Below are 14,299 nucleotides of genomic sequence, written 5' to 3'. Positions count from 1 at the left end.
ATCGTAGAAAAATTGCAAATAAAATAAAGATATTTAAATTCGCCTGTGTAGGATCATGTATCAAGCGAATAACATTAGCAGTATTGGGAGATTTTCTCGTAGAGTTACAATATAAACTTGTGGTTTTTTTATACTTTTTAAAGATAGTATAACCCCGGTAGGGAAGGTCAAGCTTCTAAAACAATCCGCTGCGGCACTGATTTACGTTCGTTGTACGCTACTTTCTCTCACACGCGGGCCAAAAAGGCGTTTTACCCTTAAATTCCGAAATATGTTATATCTCCCTTTAAATAAATGTTTTAACTTTTGAACAATAATTACTATTGTCACTTGAACCGAAAACTTTGGTTCTCGTTTTCTTGGTCTAGCTTTGGTTCGTTATGATCTCGTGCGTCAATTTCAGTGGTTAATCCTATATCAGTGTATTTTTCTCTCTCTATTTCTTTGGTCTTTGCTTTTTCTAATCATCTACAAAGAAGAAAAACATTAAAGATTTTAATTTAAAATTATTTGTAATTCTATTAAATTTATACACTTTCCATTTCTATTCAGGTTTCTCCGAATCTGTAAGAGCTTTAAAAATTCTCTAGTTCGTTAAGAAGGCGGGCCAGAAGCATTATTTTTTGTTCTCATTAGTCCAGTTCTTGTGCACAGCTTCGCACTCTTTAATTCCTTCATTTGCTACGTCATTAAATTCAAGAACCATTTACATTTTAATCGCTTACGTTTTATCACAAAAACAAATTTTTAACTTATTAGAATTTTACTAATATAGAGCAAGCCCGGATAAGGGCGATCGGGCGCCCGCCCGGTGCGCCCCAAGGGTAAAAAGGGCTCGGCGCCCCTAAAGTGCCAAACATAGTTCCCCCGATCGCGGATCGCCCTATGGTCAAAAAGGTTCGAGCAGTGAAAATATTTATCTAAAACTCGAAAATAATAAATCATAAATATGAATACACCCGTATTAGTATTATCCAAATACTTATTTTGCTTTCCTGAGTCCGGCGGCTACTAACGTAATAATAACCGTAAGTTAGAAGTCGGTCTGACAATTGGATACCCTGTAGTTGCCTCTGTATGCAGGGGCGGATCCATAGGGGGGGGGCGATGGGGGCGATCGCCCCCCCTTAGAATACTTGAAAAAACATAACAATTTTTGAAGTTATTGAAATATATTTATTTGGTGAAAGACAATTTATAACACAAATTCTAGTTGTAGAAAGTACTTTGTTTAAGCAAACGAAAATGAGAGCTCCACGTTACATTTTCACGCTCCATATAGGCTTCGAGCTTAGAAACGATAGCGCCATCTACTTTAATACCTTCCAACTAAAATTGTGAAGAAATAGCAGACGACTTTTGAATGCCCATGATCGCCCCTCCTTACTTGATGGCCTGGATCCGCTCCTGTCTGTATGTAGATCACTCATTTCACAGTTGGCACTGACATTTAAGTTTGTAAGTTCTTTTTCTATTCGGCATTTTTTATTAATTCATTATTTTTACATGATTTTGATAATACATATAGTAATTGCTTAACAAAGTTTTAAAATCCTGAATTAACCGTTTAAACCAACCTGGGTGAACCGTGGACGTTACATATTCGAAAGTGGAACTAAAACTTTATCGTTTCCCTCAAACGTGACATATTTTAAATGAAGTAGTAGGGTGCACGACCACACAAGATGAAATAATAATTTGTTTAGGTGATACTTATATACCATGTTACCGTTATACAGGTGTTTTGAATTGCTCTGACTGGGCATTTAAAAAAAACAAGTGTCCATAGCAGGAAAGAAATCACGTTAAAAGATTAAATAGTCCTTTAAATAAAAGATCATGCATAGTCGATTATAGAGTTGGTGTTGTTGCGACTGTCTATAGTTCCTCTTCATACTGCCAAAGTTGATAATTTTCTATGCATAGATCTTGCAGCTTTTTTCAACAGGGGGGCAAGACAGTCAGAGAGGGGTTTATTTAACTGCCTATTTCATAAAAAAAGTACACGTAATTTACCAAAATGCCAATTTAGGCCTACAGTAGGCATAAAAACGTATCAGTACGCCAACTACGCACAACGGTCAAGTTTTAAATTAATCGGCCGTATTCTGCATGACCCGCAAGTAAGAAGGGAAACGCCTACTTACTTCGGCGCTACCATTCGACGAGAGCTCACTGATTTCCCTCTTCTTCCCCTCTTGCTTGGCCAATTGAAGGGCTGCAGCGACGTCACTAGTGTGACGTGACTCTTGATGACCAATGTTCCGGAAATAACGTTAAAACGCCCCCTACACCAAAATTAAGCGTACAGTGTCATCTAGTGTTATTTTAGGGAAGATAATTTGCAATGCCATCTATTTTTCATTTTTTATTCAAAACTTTTGTAATGCCATCTTCTTACAAACAAAAAAGTAATAGCCCTAAAACAATGCCATCTACTTTAAATTTCATTAACTTTAGAACAACATCTTTTATGATAATAACAATAATTAAAAATAACCTTCCATAGTAATCTGAATCTTGTTTGAAATTAAAACAGAATAAAAATAATTATTTTTTACAATATTTTTATTACATATTCCGCTTTAGTGTACAATTTATTGAATAAAATTTACATAAAAGTACAGCCAACTTTGACCACTCAGTTGCGCGGGAAAAACGGAAGAGCTTCGTGAAGTTTCCAACAAGTGACGAATATTCTTTAGTTTGTTTACTTTATGGAATTAAATTCTAACAAGAAATATGAACCTGTAGGCCATATAAAATTATGCACCTATAAGCCATATCGAAATAGGAACCTGTAGGAGTAGCGAATTAGTGATTGTATTATCAGTAGCTACTAAGCGGCTGGAGCTCTGTTCCAACAGCCAAATGTAGGCGGTGGTGATAATTACACCTTTTATGTTGCTATAATTGGCTGTATTCAAATAGGGATGGCTCTTAAATCAACTTATGGAAATAACTGCTCACCCATTCGCCATCCCTACAGGTTTTTTTCTCCCAATCACAAAAATAAATAAAGGTTTTTAGTATATTGTTTGGAAAATGTGTAGAAATTTGTGAAATAAATATTTGACTCATTTCGATTTTGTGAAATATTTTGTTAAGCACTAAGCAATTGTTTAAAAATGAGTGATGAAGACCCTTCATATACTGTGGAGGAAGTGGAAGCCTCTATTCCCCATCTTAATGAACCCAAATGTGAAGAGCTTCAGCGGCATAAAAGCAGTGCTCATAAATATAAGCAGAATAATCGATGGGACACAGTTGCACTCGTGGTTAATCTGCTTTGCTAGCTCCCAAAATTTCCTCATCTGATATGAAAATAATGGAACAACCTAAAAACTGATGCAAGAAATAACAATACTGGTAACGGATAATATCCAGACATACTTAAAAATGAACCACTTAAAATAAAACACTTGTACATATTATTGAATAAGTTTCGTACGGAGGAGTACCTTGTAGTATTTACATCTGAATAGGGGCTTTCTGTGAAAAATCTGGAATATATAAAGAGTGGTAATGATGCCAGGAGATAATTGTTACATTCAGCATTTTGAATCTGACTGCGTCCAGAGAGAGTGAGACGTTCGGAAGATTAATGAAGCTTCTGGAGTAGGGAAATTTTTTTAAGGAAAAAGCAATTGTGATAAAATAAATATTACCTTAAAGTATAAGGCTAATGAATTAACTGAGTTTAGTGCCCTTGATTGAAAAATATTCTTGCCAGTTGTAACAGCAGGACGGGGGAAATTTTTCAAAGTTCGAAAAATTATACAAGAGACAGCAGGATAAAATAATATTCCATCGACACATCGGCCCTAACAGTAAATAAAAAAACATTACAGTAAATATCATTCGTATTGACGTATTTTTAAGCCCCAGCCATTGCGGGTTAGGACACTAAGCCAAAGATATCACCCAAATATACATGCGAATGTGTATTATTGATGTGCGCAGAGTTCATTCGGTAGTATGCATCTGCAAATAAAAATATTTGTATTTCCAAATTTATAATGTAATCGTAATTTAAAAAAGAGTATTGTACCATTGGCTCTTCAATTTTATCATTTTGTACCTGAAAGCCGCTTGTGTTGATGAGCGTTACTGAACGTAGCCCAGTTTCGTGGTTACTAGACAAAACACGTTGAAAAGAGCCTTATCTGTAAATAATAACGCCAATTAATTATAACCTTATGTTCAACGATTGTAAAGTACATATTAAATACCCTCTTCTTCAATGATGCGCTTAGCTAAACATTCTCAATTCCATGCTACCTTCGTTAAAAAATGTTACTTCTTCCGCTAAGCTTATCGTTTCAATTCCCACGACAGCAGCAATAACTCCCATTGCAGTTTCGGCAAAATTCACTTAACAAATGATATTAAAAATGTCGGAAAATTTTAACCGGAAGTTGGGAATTTAAAACAAGTAATACGTCACACTAAAGCAACCCTTCAATTGGCCAAGCAAGAGGGGAAAGAAGAGGGAAATCGGTGAGCTCTCGTCGAATGGTAGGGCCGAAGCAAGTAGGCGGTTCCCTTCTTACTTGCGGGGTCATGCAGAATACGGCCGAACATTTAATGTGAAAACGTTTATTCAGTCTAATCAACATGCCATTAAATTATTTTCGTGATCAGCGTGCTTTTATGGCCGAGTTATTTTATGGTGAATCCAATCGTAACGCGCATAGGGTTAGTGAATTGTTCACCATCTATTCAGAAAGAAGACCAAGCCACAACACCGTTCCTGGAGCTGTTCGTGACTTCCAGAAACGTCAGTCCCAGATTTCGTGGACCAGGTAGTCAAAACGTCAACATGGAAGACACCGTTTTAGCCTATTTTGTTGCGCATCCTCGAGCAAGCGTCAGAGGTGCAAGCGACGATCTCCGATTATCGACGAACTACGTGTGGTCCACTCTTCACAATCACAACTTAGATCCGTAACAAGCGACCCTCCACCATGCTCTGCACGAAGGAGATATAGAACGTGGATTTGATTTCTGCAACTGGCAAATAACCATGTCTGATGAGAACCCATATTTCATCACTCAAATGCTGGTGACCGACGAGTGTTCCTTTGTGAGAGATGGGCCTTTCAACCATCAAAATACCCACATGTGGTGTGACGTAAATCCTCACTGGGGTTTTCCTCACCATCACCAACAAAAAATCCGACTGAATGTTTTGGCGGGTTTGCTCGGCGATCGAGTTGTGGGCCTATTTTTCATCCCAGCTCGTCTTAATGGACAACGCTACTTGGCGCTTTTTCAAAATGAAATATCAGACGCTTAAGAAGAAATTCCACAGGAAGCTTACAGACAGATGTGGTACCAACATAACGGCGCGGGGCGCACCACCCCACGTAGTGCAGCATCTTAACAACGAGTTACGTCAGCTTTGGGTTGGCAGGAACGGTCACGTTCGATGGCCTGCAAGGTCTCCGGACCTAATTCCGACTTTTTCATCAAAGCACAAGTTTACGTGACGCCCGTTGAGAACATCGAAGATTTGCGTCACCGAATCATTAGAGCCTGCGAACTTGTTACTCCTGATATGATCAGATGCTCGTTTCAAAACATGCTTCATCGTGCCCAAACATGTATCGCGGCAAACGGAGGTATCAAAGAACCTCACTTGTAAAATTCTGATGTTTATTTGAATAAAATGTTCAATTAAATCTTTTAGACATTTCTTTCATTTACGTACAAAAATGCCAAGGCTATTGGCCCCTATGGACAGCTTGTTTTTTTCATCAGCTTAAATCTTCGTGAAAAAGTGTTCTTTTCCAATGAAACCAATTTCTTTGAACATTTTCGACAGCACTCTACAACCTTCTCATTGAAATGTTTTTTTCTAGCACCTACCGGTGAAAAATATTTTTTACAAAAACCCGAAATTAAAGCGATCCCACACTAGAAATAATACCCTGAAAATTTCGGAACTCACTTGCAGTTTCTGAAAAAAAATGACCAGTCAGAGCAGTTCAAAACAACCGGTATTTATCATTAGTTTAAATCATTTAGAACTGTAACAGCAAAAGTCTATAATAACTTAATAGTAAACAGCTTTGGGGGCGACCCTGGCCCGGGGTGGGGTATAATAGAGTTCTGATCAAAGATATTGGCGCCCTTTGCTTTCCCCGCCTGGTGCGCCTTTTGATACCCAGTCCGGGCCTGATATAGAGTCAATTTTTACGAGTAATTAAACTAAACAATTATTTTTGTATTTATATAATCATAATACGGTTTATTTATAAACACAAGAAATTAATACAAAATTTGGTCACTGTAATTGCAAGTTAAGTTTTAAAACATCTTTTTCATTGTAATTTTTTATGATTGCACTTCCTAATTATGAATTAAGGGAACGGAAATACCAGATGAATTACAATAAAGATCGGGAAAAAATATCAAATGAATCTAGGGGCCATGCTTTTAAAGCAGATAATCGTGATATGTTTAAAATTCCAAGCGATCTAGAATTGCAAGGATAGGTATACGCGTCTGAAATTTCTCTGTAGTAACATCCGATTATATATATATAATTCCAGATTGCAATTTCATACAGTTCTTAATCGTAATAACCTCTCCATTTTTCATTTTACAGCAGTTATTCACAATATTCGTTGTCAAAGTAAACCCCTTGATTTCAAGTTTTCTGTATTGAATTTCAGGAACATTATCTATAATTGGTCCTTCGTCGTGCTCATATTTCACCTTCGGTATAAGATTATTTGTTGAATAACGGTGATTTTTGGAATATTTTAGCTCGGATAACCTGTTAACAATTTGTTGCAAGGGTTTGTTTGGACTACGAATAAGTTTTTTTAAGTTGTCCTAAATAAGATTCAAAAGCGAACGCTGAAAATGAGTGCAAACCTAACACGAAAGATGAAGTAAATTACGAATGTTATAAACTAAAATTACCTTTCCATAAATATCTTTAGCACCTTTTACAAATATTCTGAGAATAGGTTCAGCGTAATCGATAATTATTTCTTGTGGCTTCTCATTACATTACAAGTATATCGCGCAATGGAGCAATTGAAAATGCTCAATAAATGAATTAGGTAATAAGTCTCGAAATATGTAAAATTCTGTATATAAAACGAGCAGGCGACATTCTGCGGCCTTCCACTTATCCACCTCGGAAAAGCTTCAAGGCTTTCTCGAAAATTCTAGCGGCGTGTACTTGGAAAGATTAAGCATTCTTTATGATTATTTACTTCTTGCGTTTCTATTCAGTTTTACTCTTGATTTGGGTCTCATAAGCTCGTTTATTATCCTTTTAACGCAGCCAATACAATCTAAATGCATATAGTCATTTGGAAAATCATGTATCATGTCAATTTCATTTGGTTTCGAAAACTAGAATCAGTTCTCAATGAGTCTTTCCATATTTCTTATTCTTCACAAAAAATTCAAGAAAATTAACCACCATGTGATTTAACACGCAGTAAATAGGCTTTGGCTGGGGCATCGCTAACAAAGGGGCTCAATTTAATTCTATAATTTTCTTCCTCAAACTGTAATCCGTTTCCTAGAAGAATTAAGGACTTTGCCAAAAATCTTTCTAAATATCGGTCTAATGGTTTTGGTTTTCCGATTCCATAAAATATCCCTACCACAAAGGCCGATTTGTCATTCGTTTGTTCAATATTGGCCAAATCTCTCCTTTGGTGCTCTTGTGAACCGGTATTCCATCAACGTTAAAAGAAACGTTTAACTCCATTGCGTCTAATTCGGATAAACCTGACCTATGCTTTTGATTAAGCCCATCCAACAGACCGATATGTCAATAATCTCTGTTATTTAAACTGTCTAATGCAACCGCTTCTCTGTTATTCGTTTTACAACCGTTCTTGAGTCCAATGTGAGATAATCGTTATATGGTTTTAAAATTTTTAGAAGACCATTTAGGGCTTCTTGGCTAATATTAAATTGGGCAAGTTGTTCACATAAGCTACCCACATTTTCTTTTTCTGAACTACCTGAACTAGTGTCACTATTGAACATGTACTCTACGAATATTCCATGATTTGAGCTTCCATACAAATCGGACTTTGTATAACTGTAAACATATTGACCCCTGGAGCCTCGGTCACCTATTGTTGCATTCAAATACTCAAAATCGTCTGCATCACCTTGCGGCTCTTCAATAATTAAAGGGACTTATGGCACTGGTATTTCGAAATTTACAAATTGCTAAGGGCGTTAACAAAAATGTCAGACACATGTTGCCGTGCCGCTGCAGAAACGTTTCTAATTCTTTGGCGTTTAGAGGCTTTATACATTGTTAATTACATGTGTCATCTAAGAACACATCAAAGACACTTCTAAACAGTGCTCGAAGGGGACCGGAACGCACCGGAACGCCGTTTCAGTTCGTGAAATCACCTTTCCGTTTCGTAAAAGTTTTCTTCATATCACTTTTTTTCATTCTTATTTACCTCATAAAAATATCGGAAACTTTGAAAGGAAATACGTTCCTGTTCGTGAATAAGTTCATTTCGAGCACTGCTTCTATAACTTCACCAAAATATATTTATGTGCTACTACGGCCCCCTCACTTGATTAAGCAGCTTTGCAATTCCCTATTCTTGATTATTGTTCCCCTATTTGGACCCCGCATTTAACTACGGACCTATCTGATCTACAAAAGTCACAGAATCGCGTAACTAAACTTGCTACTAAATTGCTAAATTTGCCTGCCCCTTCTCATTTAAAATCACTTGGTATTAAGCCTGTTGACTTGCGCCATAAAATCAATAACCTTTGTCTGTTATACAAACTCTTTTACAATAATTTGTATCTTAACTTAAATGAGTTTTTCGCCCCTCAAGTCACGACCATTCTTTAAAATTGACTCGACTAAATTCTTCTTCTCATAGTGTTATTACTGATTGGAATGCTTTATAATCTAATATTGTTACTCAATCTAATTTCGCTTTTTATTATGTGAACATTTATCTGCTAGTACAGGACCTTGTCATGATCTTATCAATTTTTTGTTTGTTCATTGCTTTCTTAATGTTTGTTTTGGTTTTTTTAATTATTTGTCTGGATCTCTATATTATTTTTTTTTACTTTTTTAAAATAATTTAATATTATGTTTAATGTCAATACCGCGATTCTGTATGTCTACGCATTAGTCGGCCTTTACGGCTTTGTAGATAACCTCACTAAATAAATACATAAATAAATAAATTATACATCAATCGATAGAAAATATCCAACTCTCGCTGTCATAATTATTAATTTTCATATCGGAGGCGCAGACATTCGTCGTTTGCCCATTTTAGTGATCTTTGGCAATTTTCGAATTTACATTATTTTTCTAAATTATGACCGACTTGGTTAAAAATAATCCTTTAAGTTACTATTGATCATTTCCGAACTAAGTTTAAGGTTGCATTAAGAAATTTTAATTTTTAATGAGATTTCTGGCAAATTCACGGGACCTCCCCCACCCAACCCGCGTAAGTGCACTATTGAAACATTTAAATTTAGTACCAAATCACGATTCAGAATAGAAGTGCTATTTATTTGATCTTCGAAACCTCTACGAACAAGAACTATTGTCTTCCACAATACGTTGGATACTTTCGGTTTGCTTTATAGGGCACCGCACATTTTGTTATATAGGACCGAGGGGCAGGTCACTTCCTTGATTAACGACGCACCCCTCGAAAGAATAAATCCGATTTAATCGTGATTATTTTGATTAAATTCAATTTAATCACGATTAAGTTGATTAAATCACGTTTAATTATGATTAGAATGTTTAAATCTGATTTAATCATGATAAAATGATTAAATCTGATTAAAATGATTAAATCCTGATTAAAAAACTATATCGTGATTAGTATGATTCAATCATACTTTAGTTTTGATTTTAATGAATAATTCTCGATTCGACCGATTATATTGATTAAATCGTGATTAAAATGATTAAATCTAATTAAAAAGATTAAATCTAATTAAAAAGATTAGATCATGATTAGAATGATTAAATCTCGTTTAAATGATTAAATCCTGATTAAAAAGATTAGATCATGATTAGAATGATTAAATCTCGTTTAAATCGTGATTACATTTTCTAATCTTGATTAGATTTTTTAATCTTGATTAACCTGATTTAATCACGATTACCCTGATTTAATAATTTTACTATGATTAAGACGCACCCAAAATGGAAGTGACCTGCCCCTCGTATAGGACTATTCTACGCTATCTTGACTATGGTTAGATAAGGTGTTGGCTATGTTATGTTATCCTGAATGTATTCATTTTAACCATGAATATCGAACTATATCATTACCCTTTCTACCATCTGGGGCTAAGATGGGCGGTGTCTTTCTGCGTTTTACACAATTAGGAGACGAGCGTTTGTCGTTGACTCGAACCACAAAACGTTTCCGGGATGGTGCGATTTAAGAAAATGACTCGTGATTCTCAGAAAAATACCTGTACTTTAACAAAATTACTTGATAATCATATATAAGGGAATTTATTATTAATATTCTTACCTGTTTTCATTCAATCAAAAAGATGTGTATTAAAATTTTCTAAAGAATATTTAGCGCCAGGCCTTGGCACTGTAAGCTAGTCAAGTTTCAAAACGTTGTCCTTCATATAATTTTTGAACTGCGACTGAGGCCGACTACCTATTGTATTTCGATATTCATGGTTGAAATGAATACATTCATGATGTTATGATATCTTGGATATTGCTATATAGGGTTTTGGCTATGATATATTGCTTTCTTTCGGAGTTTATTTTTAATGGCACCAATTTTCTTGTACGTACAGGATGTTTGTTATTATACCAATGAAATAAACAAAATGTTGCTGAGAAGATGCTGCTTTCTTTAAAATTTCATTTTAGGTTGTTATAAGTGTGCTTATCAAGTTAGTGTACAGGGTTATTAAAATATTGTTCCTAATTAACAGGGTTATTGATATTCCGTTGTAATACATTTTTGTGGAAAAATTACTCATCGATTGTTAAGAATTAGTGCCCTAAGTATGTTAAAGGACAGGGTGATTGAGTTATTGTACAGGGTGGTTGATATTTTTGTGGAATTTACACTTAAGTTAAGGTAGTGTTAAAACCAGCGTTCGTACTCTCAAATGTAGGCTTGTCCCTAACAGCCCTTTCCTTTACTTCAGAAAGTTATCTCGATGTTTTGGGTCAACGCTTCTGGGGAAGGCCAAGATAATCCAGCTTCGGTTCGGTCGTTATTTAAATGTTCACCTAGATCTGTAAACGATGGAAACTATTTGATAATACACTCCAATATGGCACGATAACATTTGAAGCAATAAATGAAAACACAGATTTAGTCTTAAGGTCCTCGGACATCACCATACTGCATTACACTCTTCACGCTGAACTCACTCAATTGAAAGATTCAACCACCCACTTCGTTAATCTCATAAAACTGCTCTTGATAAAACTACCACTCTTGAATCTTCACTACGCGATGCAACGTCGGAGATTGCACATTTCAACTCCACTGTAAAAACCAATTCGCAACTCTTGTCAAAACTCAATCAGCTCAGATAAATAAACGTTTAGTTGATTACCGCAGAATCTATATATGAAAAAACAGAACTCAATGCGTGCTTCAGTGATCTCTCTGAGAAACTATCCATTCAAGTCTCCACTATCGCTTCTGATGTCCTGACTCAACTTAAACCTTTGCTCCCACAGCAAGAAACAGACCGCACTACACGATCGAATACGGAGGTAGATGTCTCGTCTATCGCTAAAGACGTTTTATTCAAACTTGACCCCTATTGAGAAAAAGGGAACTAGAATACATGAACATTATAAAAGCAAAGGTGGTCGAAGTTGAAGACTAAAGCAGGAGGAATCTTTGGAAACACAATGTCCTTCTGCTTAACGTTACCTTTAACTCATGGTTCAAGGTCATTCAAAGTTTATCTTGAAAACCAATAAATTTAAAGAAATGGTGCATTACATCTATTGGAAAAAGTGTGAGAGACGTTGTGTTAAGTCCACTGATACTACTTTATATGGCTATATTATGGTCAGTAATGCTCAGCAGACAATTGTAAGCATATTTGATATAATCGATTTGCGACTTCTTGCGTTTCCAGCTTGGACCTCATCAGATAAATTTGATTTCTTCAAAATTTTTAATTGAAATCAGACTTTACCATAACGCCATAGCGAAATATTTTATATTTTATACAATTACCTTTATTCCCATAATGAAAAGTACAACTTTTCAATAAATGTAGAGTACCAGCTACAAATAATTTCAAACACAAGAACTGATTTTCAAATGTTTTACGGAGAAAATCAAAGAGGGAATAAACAAATCTTCTAATAAGCAAGACCAAAAATTACGCCTAATCCATCAAAAAGAACTTGCATTGGGTGCTTGCTCATAGCTAAGCCCCGCCTTGAAACGGCCGCTATGACATTATTTCACGTGAGAGATCACGAGGCAAAACGCTACACGTGACTACCAGCTACACTGAGAGAAATAGCTGTACTTTCTACAGAAAGGTCTTACAGTAGTGAAATGTAAAATAAATTTACAGTGTTTTTCTGCATGAAAGAAACACAGAAAAATTATTTTAACTATACACAGTGTACATCTGTAATTATACCAGTGGGACTATACTTTTAACTATTTTCTGTAAAATGTACAGGAATATTTCTGTAAATTGTGATTCACTATTGTATACTGTAAATATCACAAAAATGATTTTGGGGCGAACTGTGGTTTTTACACTTCACAAAAAACATGCATGACACGGTGTTATTCTGTAATATTAACAGAATGTTTACAGTAATTATGCATTATACAGACTTCGCTTTTAGCGATTGTTTTGGGATTTGTCATAAATGATAAAAGTAATCGGATGATAACGGTAGGCGGAGTGAAATAAAATTGAAAAAATTACATGTTTGAAAATTTCATTGACCTAGAACCATGTCTCCTAGGTAGTTCGAAAATTAACTTGAGAACCGCTATCTCAACTATATTAATGAACCGTGGAGTTACGAAGTTGTTTCCAATTAGAAACGTGTTCTCGACTTTTTATCACGCAGATTAGATCCCATGAAAGCTAGTTAGCCATAAATTGTGACGGGGAACACTTTTCTAATTGAACTTCGTAACTTTTACGGTTCTTAAGATACTTTTCGAATGGCTTTGAAGACATGGTACAAAGTCATTGAAATTGTTGAACTACAGACCCTCATTCTCGACGAGGATTTCTAGCAAATTTCAGATCTCTAACACGAGTAATTTTAGAGTTATCAGCTCCAGAACCTCGTCTTCGACACGTTATCAACTTAACGATCGTGTCGTTTTTGGCCTAACATTTCGCAACTTTCTATTTCGCAAATCAGATCGTGTCGAAGTTAGTTGGCCATAAAATGCGACTGGGAACACTTTTGTAATGGGAACTAACTTTGAAACTCTTACGGTTCCCAAGTTAGTTTTCGAATGACCTTGAAGATTTGGTTGATTACTTTAACTAATTATCAACGCCACGAATAGATATAGAAAACGTACGAGCGTCGTGTACGATTTTGAGCGGGAACTTTTCCGGTTGGCGGAATTATCGCCTATAATTTAGATAAAAGGGGAAAAGGGAATTGTTGTCGAAATACTTCGATTTGGCGGTATTTTTGACTTCTAAGAATAATTTACGATTGTTTTTGTGAAGATAGTTAGCGGTTAAATGATCTTTTTAAAATACTAGTATAGCCGTATAATAATCTCTAAAGATTCTGAATATGGTTATTTGACTCCGCCTAAATCACACAAGACGAGCGGAAAATCATAGTTATCAAAATATTCGAAGAAAATTAAAAAAAAATGTAAAGAGATTTGGCTAAAAACAAAAGGATTAAGGGGGAATGTTTTATAATAAGGCGGGAACGTTTAGAAACGGAAGAGGGAATTTAAAATTGCCAACATTGGCAACACTGCGTGCATTGCGATTTTTAACCTCGAGCGTGTGTACTGTTGGAGCGTTTTTCAATTCTGTAGCGAAAACTATTTTTGGGATGGTAAGTTTTGTTTGTTTCCACATAACTTCTTGTAACGGCTTGATTTGGTTAACTATATTAACAACTGAATGTATATTTTGAGATATTAAACATAATTGATATAGGCTAGTCCCTATGTCAAAACGTATTTTAAAAATAGTAATTTTATTTTTAATATTATTACTAAGCATATTAGCATGACTATATTTCGCGACTGTCTCATGCTTCTATTTTTACTATTGTTTTCAAAACTAA

The sequence above is a fragment of the Leiobunum rupestre genome, chromosome 4 (genome assembly GCF_980474605.1).
Source record: "Leiobunum rupestre chromosome 4, qqLeiRupe1.1.hap1, whole genome shotgun sequence".
Taxonomy (NCBI): Eukaryota; Metazoa; Arthropoda; class Arachnida; order Opiliones; family Sclerosomatidae; genus Leiobunum; species Leiobunum rupestre.
This window is presented reverse-complemented; position numbering follows the sequence as displayed.